Raw genomic sequence first — 8,495 nt, 5'->3', positions numbered from 1 at the left:
GAATGGGCAACGTGACAAGGGCCAATTTTCAACCTCAGATGCTCCCTGCAGGCCAAATTCCTGTTGTTGTTGTTGTTGTTGTTGTTGTTGTTGTTGTTGTGTGCCTTCAAGTCTTCATCTGATGGCAACCCTATGGGGGTAACGTTTTGTTTAAAGGGTTTACCTTTGCCTTCCTCTAAAGCTGAGAGAAGGTAACTTGCCAAAGGTCACCAAGTGGGTTTTCATTCCTGAGTGCAGATTTGAACCCTGGATTCCACAATCATGGATTGAACCATAGCAGTTAAAGTGGAATCGTACCACTGTAACTATATAGTGTGAATAGTCTTTGAGTGAAAGTCTTGTGTCCTGTTAGATCCAAGGATCGTTCCATCCCCTCCCCAACTTTTCCATCTGCAGTTCAGGGCATTTATGTGTCGAAATGACCTTCCGCTGATGGATTGGTCCGCTTTGGACCAAGCTGAAAGACCGCAATCATCATGAAACCCCTGTCGCTTCCTCTGCATGTTGCCAGGATTTAGACAGATGAGTAATAAATCATTAACAAGAAAAAGAGACAGCCGACAAGCGGGTGGCAAAGGATCCCAACTGACAAAGAAAACCATGGGGTCTGAGAAGCAAAGCTGAGATGGAGAGCAGCATGTTCCAGCGTCAATCAAGATATTGTCTGGCATCGTGTTGAGAACACTCCAATCTACAGAATTCTGATAAATTGTGCACAATCTTGGATTCGGATTGTGCATTGAAATGAAAGAGGCACCGCACGACATTGACACCGAAAGGCACCCTGTGCCAGAGTTACCCTGCCAAGAAAAACAACAGAGCATGGCTTACTCAGGGCCATCTGGAGGGTTTGTGTGAAGGGTCGTTGCACCGCCTCGGCCTCCGCAGCCTGGTGCTTTCGAAATGGATGACGCTACGGTTTGTATCATCTCCAGGCAGCAGTGGGTGATGGGAGGTGTAGTCCAACAAATCTGGAAAGGATTTGGGTAGGAAGGCAGTACAGTGGGCTCTCCACATTTGCTTGGGTTAGGGACACAGGACCCCATGAAAGTGGGAAAAACACAAAAAACAACAGTATCTGGGAATCTCTAGGTCCTCCAGTGCAACTGTGGTCAACATTACCAGACACTGACCATAGAAACATACTGGAGGACCTACAAATGCCCAGGGGAGTGTTTTCTGTAGGAATCTCTAGGTCCTCCATTGTAACTCTATGGTCATTTTCCAGTAGACTCATGCTGGAGGACCTAGAGATTCCTAAATACCCTTAAGACCCCAGATCCTGTTCAGTCTTGGAAGCTAAGCAGGCTCAGCCCTGGTTAAGACCTGAATGGAAATCCACCAATGAATACCAGTTACTGTTGGCTGTATTTTGGAGGAAAGGACTGGCAAAATTACCTTGGAGTGTTCCTTGTCTCTATGACATTCATGGGGTCTCCATGGGTCAAAATACACATGGCCAAGGAATGAAAGACAGGCTCTTCAGGAGAGTCTTTTCATTTCTTAATTATAGTTATTTTAAAAAACCAAATAAGGGGCAGTGGTACGGCAAGTCCTTTACTGTTCTCTTTCTTCTCCTGCAGAGAGCGGTGTTATGCCAAGTAAAGTCATTACTATTGACAAAAGCGCTTTGGTTTTTCAGCAGAGCCGCTTGGTTCCTTCGCAGAACAAACTAGATTATGCCAAATTTCTGTTTTTGTGTGCGGTTGAGGTCATCGTTTCTGGTTCAAAAGATCTGTTGAAACATTTGGCGACATAAAGGCTTCGGTGCACTGGCGACACTAGCTTCCTCCATGTTCCTTGTTTCTGCATTGCCTTCTGCCACAAATACTTCTTACATGTCCTACATAATCCATGAGGACAAAGGTAATTTAATTCTGAACGTCTGCATATGGCCAGCGGCTTCTACGTCAGAGAGCCAGAACAGACCCGCTCTGGGTTTTAGTGCAAACTCTAAAGGAGCTGTCCAAGATGCAGAATATATCCGGAAAACAAGTTGGAAACTTAATTTAAAGAGTCTTTAAAAAATGGTATGGTGATTTGAGTTAACATGGGTTTAGATTAACATGCAACAGAAAGAGATGCTTCTGTTTTAAATCCACTCACTCTGCATTGCTAGAAATCTGGTGACTGGAAGAAAATTTCATGGTGGGGCAGAATTATTATTGGGGGTTGTTGTTGTTGCTGTGTGCCCATCAAGTCATTTCTGACATACGGCGATCCTAAGGTGAGCCTATCATGGAGTTTTCTTGGGAAGAGTTGTTCAGAGGAGGTTTGCCATTAGCCTGGAAAAGAGACAGTTAAAAGGTGATATGAGAGCCCTGTTTAAATATTTGAAAGGATGTCATATTGAGGAGGGAGCAAGATTGTTTTCTGCTGCTCCAGACAATAAGACCCAGAGCAATGGATGCAAGCTACTGGAAAAGAGATCCAACCTCAACATTTGGAAGAATGTCTTGATAGTAAGAGCAGTTTGATAGTGGAAGATGCTCCCTCGGAGTTTGATGGAGTCTCCCTCTTTGGAGGTCTTTAAACAGAGTCTGGATGGCCATCAGTTGGGTGTGCTTTGATTGAGAGTTCCTGCATGGCAGGGGGTTAAACTGGATGGCCCTTGCAGTCTTTTCCAACTCTATGATTCTATGATTCCCCTGGGGCTGAGAGCATGTGACTGGCGCAATGCCACCTAGTGGGTTTCATGGCCGAGCTGTAAATCAGACCCTGGTTAACAGAGTCTTAGTCCAACACTCAAACCACTACACAACACTGGCTCTCTTGTTTGGGGTAAGGCTCACCCCAGACACATATTTTGTTCACCCCAGCCAGATCTCTGCAGAGGTGCGGCGAATCTACTGTTGGATTTATTCCAGCCTTTGAATGAACTACCCAAGTTCTGAATCGATATTGAAGGTAGAATTTAGCGCCTTGGATAGCTCCTTTATCAAGGTGGAATATATCCCACCATGGATGCACAGCACCCCTGACGTGGAAACTGTCTCCCTTTCCTCATCTGTATACAGGGAACGGGGGACCGTCTTGCAACAGCCTTTCTCTGTGGTGAACCATAGCAGGAATCATCTCTCCATCCCAGCAGAGCAGAGCTCAAGTTTGTTAGCATGCAAATGAAACTTGCCACCCAGCACAGACGTGCAAGCCTGGCGTGTAAACACAATTTCATCAGTGTCAATTGGAGGCAATTTCGTGACTGATTTGTTCCTTAGCATAAGGAGGTACTGAACTGGGTTTGCGCTTTTCAAAAAAAAAAATCAACAGAGTATAGATGCACATCGCCGACTGAAACAGTGGCTCAGCGAAGTGGTACATCAACCCTTCCTTCTCAATAAGTCATCATCATCTGAACTGCGAAGGGTTGCTTGGTATTCTTGCATACCTCGTTCAAAACTGTCCTTCCCTTTCAAACTGGAGGAGGAGACATGAAACCTTAGCATTCCTTGGTTTGTGCTCATCCGAATGTGTAGGAGGGCGAGGAAGGGAAGTGAGACCAGAACATGCATATTTCTTATTAATGAATTGCAACCCAAAAAAGTCTGACATGTATGATTTAACCGGAAGCTGGGGGGTTTTCCCCCCAGCATACAAATTATGATTATTTTATTATGGAATGCCAATAACAGATTAATGGTTTAACCCTTGCCAACTATATATACAGTCAGCTCTCCTTATCCACGGATTTTTTTTATCCACGGATTCAAACATCCACGGCTTGAAAATATTTTTTAGTAATTATAAATTCCAAATAGCAACCCTTGATTTTCCATTTTATGTAAGGAACACCATTCTGCTAGACCACTGTATATAATAGGACTTCAGCATCCACGGATTTTGTTATCCACAGAGGGTCCTGGAACCAAACCCCAGTGAATAACAAGGACCCACTGTATATATCCTGATATCCTGGATTTATATCCACAAATCTAGGGGATCTTGTTAGGAAAGAATCCTGCCTCCAGCAATGAGTAAAAAGTGTGATTTTTTTAGAACACTACCAAGGCTAGCCAGTGCGGAGTACAATGTGGGTAGCAAAACCCACATCAGTGACGGCTGTGGCTTTTCTGTTAGTGAGACAATGCACCCACTCTGCATTAAAAGAGCTTTCCAAGGTATTTGCTGGGAATGGGTTTGGCAGCTCAGAGGGTTCTATTAAAATTGGCACTACATCTCAAAGCAGATTCACCACCCCACCGACATGGAAGCCACCAGACACCACTGGCCCACATACCTGCGAATGGATAGGGAAGGTTAGAGAGGGATCTAGAAGTCAGTGCGGTGTAGTGGTTTGAGTGTTGCACTACAACGCTTGAGACCAGGGTTCGATTCCCTGCTTGACCATGAAACCCACTGGGTGACTTTGGCCATGCCGCATGCTCTCAATGGCAAACCTCCTCTGAACAAACCTTGCCAAGAAAACCCCAGGATAGGTTCACTTTAGGATTGCCATAAGTCAGAAATGGCTTCAAGGAACACAGCAACATCAACAAAGAGAGGGATCTAAGTTCCTCCTGGTCTTTGATGGCCATGAAATGGTCCTCGGTCCCATCACAATGGCTTCATTTTCCATGGCACACTGAGCTCCCCCTTCTTCATTTCACTGTGTCCCAGCAATCTGTTCAGCATCACAGATGCTCCTGGTGGGCATGGCCAGCCAGATTTAAAATACGTGGGTAAAAAAAACAAAATAAAAATAAGCCCCAACAGTGACATATCTGGCAAGTCTGCAAAAGGCTGGAGATGAAGCTTGGCGTGGGGGTGGTTTTTCCTTGGCGGGGCCACTCCAATGAGCTGTTGCTAAGCAAAGAGGGATCCACCGATGATTCTCACAGAGTGAAGGGTGCTCAGATGACACAGCTCCCTTTGGTGAGTCATGCTTGGCACACAGGGCAGAAATTTGGAGAGGCGTTCCATGCCATCTTATCCATGCCAAGATGTGCCTAATTGCTCACTCAGAAGCAAATTGCAAGACAGTCGTGTCACGGCTAGTTTTTCCTCTGCTCCTCTTTATAATAGGGCTACTTTATTGGTGTCTTATGCATGCCTATGTTCCCCTATGGAAGTGGTTGGACATTTTTGTCTCATGTAGAATATCTACATTCAGTTGAAGGTCACAGAAGCCAAGTTGTGGGTCATGCAATTACATTACACATGGACATACATTGTGCATAGATGCACAAATGTACATGTGCATTTGGTTGTGCATTCCCTTGGGCAGTTGGTCTCTTGGTTCAGTGGTGCAATGTCGCCATTCAGCCCTAGGTTTCTGCAACCAATGCACAGCCATACAACAAATAATGCACAGCTGTGCATGCATCAATTTTCAGGGTGTAAAATGGATGTGGGAAGTTGGCCTTATTCCATTTTGGTATCATTCATATTTATCCCAGTTCCATTGTTCCTGCTAACTTCTACTCGGTCCTTGTTTACTTTTTTGGGAGAGGTGACAACCCTGAGCATTCACCGAAGCCACCAATGGCTTCTGCTTCTATTCTGAGGGTTGGTCCAAACTGTAATGGATCTTTCCAAGGTCTGTCCCCCAAAATAGGTTCATCACCATGGAGAAAAGTTCAAGCTGAAATTGCTCTTTTAAAAGTCAAACCAAAACCCAGAGCTAGTTCATTCACTTCGCTGACATGGATGTCACCAACTGTCCCTGGTTGGTCTTGATCAATGTCCTCTCCACTCCGTACTCACCACACTTTCCCATTAAAAAAGACAGAAGGTATTATTTTGTGAACAGATTTCTAACCGCTTTGCTTTCTTGAAGAAAGATAACCTTAAAAAATGGGATTTGCTGGCATGGCTGAGGCTTGGAAGCAGCTGCCCGACTCGGCCGAGGCGAGAAATAAATTGTCCAGAAGCCATTGTCGAAATGACTTGGGTGCGCTTCACATTCCAGCAGGACATCTTGGCAATAAGTTACTTTCTCCTGACTCACCTCTTCTTGTTAAATTGGAAAATAACTTACAAGGGATAGTGAATGGTTCTTCATTCTGCAAAAAGGATGTGGCATTTCTCATATCTCCTTTTTTAAAAAAAGAAAAAGAAAAAGCTGTAAGCGGTCGTCATAAAAATGCTTTCTGGAGAAAGACCTGCCAGTGGCCTGGAAATCAATGACTGAGGCACCTGGCAGCCATTTTAGGACTATCTGTTGCTCAGAGTTTGTGAGAACCTTGGTGAAAATGCCTTGTTCTATTCAGGTTATGAGAATGGGCCTATGAAAGCAGATCTGAATGTTTGGGACCATGTTCCCTTCAAATGCTCTCTGAGGGGGTCATCCATGTCATAGCCTTTCACATTTGAAGGTACACTGTCTCCAAGAAGAGGACCTTAAAGACACAAGGACAAACCTCTTCCTAGAAGCTGCAGATGAAATGAAGCGGTTATACTTTGGACATACTGTATCATGAGATAATGTGACTCATTGGAAAAGATAATGTGGAACACATGAGAGCCAACATGGCGTAGTGGTTTGAGCATTGGACTATGACTCCAGAGACCAGTGTTTGAGTCCTGGCTCAGCCATGGAAATCAGTTTGATAGGTCCGTTCCATGGGAGGCCTTGGGCAAGTCACACTCTCTCAGCCTCAGAGGAAGGCAATGGCAAACCCCCTCTGAAGAAACCTGCCAAGAAAATCCCATGATAGGGCCGCCATAAGTCAGAAATAACTTGAAGGCACACAGCAACAAGCAACAAAGTGGAAAGCAGTAGGAAACGAGAGAGATCATACTACAAGTGGATTGATTCAATTACGGAAACCTTGGCCCCTGAGTTTGTCCTGAGGATATTGTGCTTTCGTGAGATAACATAACTCAATGGGAAAAGAAGGTAATGCTGGGAAAACTGGGAAGTAGTAGGAAAAGAGGTCCTACAGTGGCGTCGTGTTGGACTATTTTAGGACATTTCAATTAGTCCTAAATGAGACACTGTCCCACTGTTGCTTCCCAAAGATTCGGTTTGCTAAGGGCTACCTGAGTTGTCACGGCTTTTCTAGAAAGCTTTGTATCTCCTGCATCCATGGGACTAACTTTGACCTACTATCAATTGTCATGACCATTCAAAAAGGAAAAGAAAAGAGAAAGGGGGAAGAACAGGGAGCAAATGTGTAATATCTCAAACTTTGAGAAAGCAAACTTTATTTCCAGAATGTTGTCTGGAATTGAGAAACTAACTAAACAGATGGCAAATTATTTCTGGTTGCAGATGGCAAACAATTTCAACCCTCCAGGCAGGTTTCCAGCCTTGGTCATTCTCATATATATATATATATATATATATATATATATATATATATATATATCACATACACATATACACACACATATATCCTCTCTGTGTGCATAGTTCTAGCTATGAAAACTTTTAATCTGGGTTTTGGTTTGAAGCTTTAAAAAGTTGTCCAAGGTACTGAACCACGTTACTCCAACAAGTTGAGCTTGAAAACATCCTTAAAAGTTTGGATTATCAGCCATCAGCAGTTGCTGCATTTAGCATCCAAGTCTGCGAACAATTCTAAACATTTATAGCGGAACATATTTAGTACATAGGAGCCATCCAAGGCACTGAATTCATCTGAGACGGAGGTTTCTGTACCTTGGATAGACCCTTTAAAATTCGGACTAAAACCCGGAGTAGATTCCCTCTGCCAACCATCCCTGCCATGCAAGTGCAACCAGCCAAAACTGGGGAAATTGGGGGGAGGGGGGTGTCAAAGCCAATGGATTTAGGTTGGAACAAGGAAAAGTCATATATCCCTCCAAGGGCACGCAAACTATGAACCCATTTAATTCTCCCATTCTTGTCATCCTTGGGTTATAAAAAGCAATAGCTTCTTATTGATTATGTGGCGATCGTAACTCATTGATAAAGCTCCAGCTTTACAGCCGGAGCAAATTTCTGTGAAATGCATTTCCATAAATGCTTTTTCTATATTTATACCAGCGTGTGCTTCATAAATACAAACGCCTCGCCCTCAACCAACCATAATGGCCTGAGCATAATTGGTTGCCTCTGGTGATAAACCATTTGATTCTGTGGCTTGATCATGCGCCGAACTGAAAATTAAATGGACTGAGAGAAAAACATATTCACAATTCACTTGGAAGATGTTTCACACGGGGCAGGTAGAAGCCAGCGGGAACATGAGAACTGGGATAAATATGAATGATAGAAAAATGGAATAAGGCCAACATCCCACATCCATTTCACACCCTGCACATTGCTGCATGCACAGCTATGCATTACTTGTTGCATGGTTGTGCATTAAGAGGGTGCACAAACCTTGGGTTGAAGGGCAGCGTTGCCCAACTGAACCAAGAGACCAAATGCCCAAGGGAATGGACAACTAAATACACATGTACATTCATGCATCTATGCACAACGTATGCCCATGTGTAATGTAATCACATGACCCACAACTTGGCTTCTGTGACCTTCAACTGAATGTAGATATTCTACATTAGACAAAAATGTCCAACCACTTCCG

At 44.0% G+C, this 8,495-nt stretch overlaps 1 long non-coding RNA gene across 1 annotated transcript; it reads left to right on the top strand.

Moving 5' to 3' along the window:
* Positions 1 to 574: 574 nt before the first annotated feature.
* Positions 575 to 3,529, top strand: LOC121914716. The gene is made up of 3 exons (XR_006100565.1): positions 575 to 918; positions 1,584 to 1,866; positions 3,018 to 3,529. It is a non-coding gene; the product is annotated as an uncharacterized LOC121914716 (long non-coding RNA).
* The last annotated feature ends 4,966 nt before the right edge of the window (positions 3,530 to 8,495 follow it).

The sequence above is a fragment of the Sceloporus undulatus genome, chromosome 8, assembly GCF_019175285.1.
Source record: "Sceloporus undulatus isolate JIND9_A2432 ecotype Alabama chromosome 8, SceUnd_v1.1, whole genome shotgun sequence".
NCBI lineage: Eukaryota > Metazoa > Chordata > Lepidosauria > Squamata > Phrynosomatidae > Sceloporus > Sceloporus undulatus.
The sequence above is the reverse complement of the archived record's forward strand: the minus strand, read 5'-3'. Positions and strand labels throughout refer to the sequence as shown.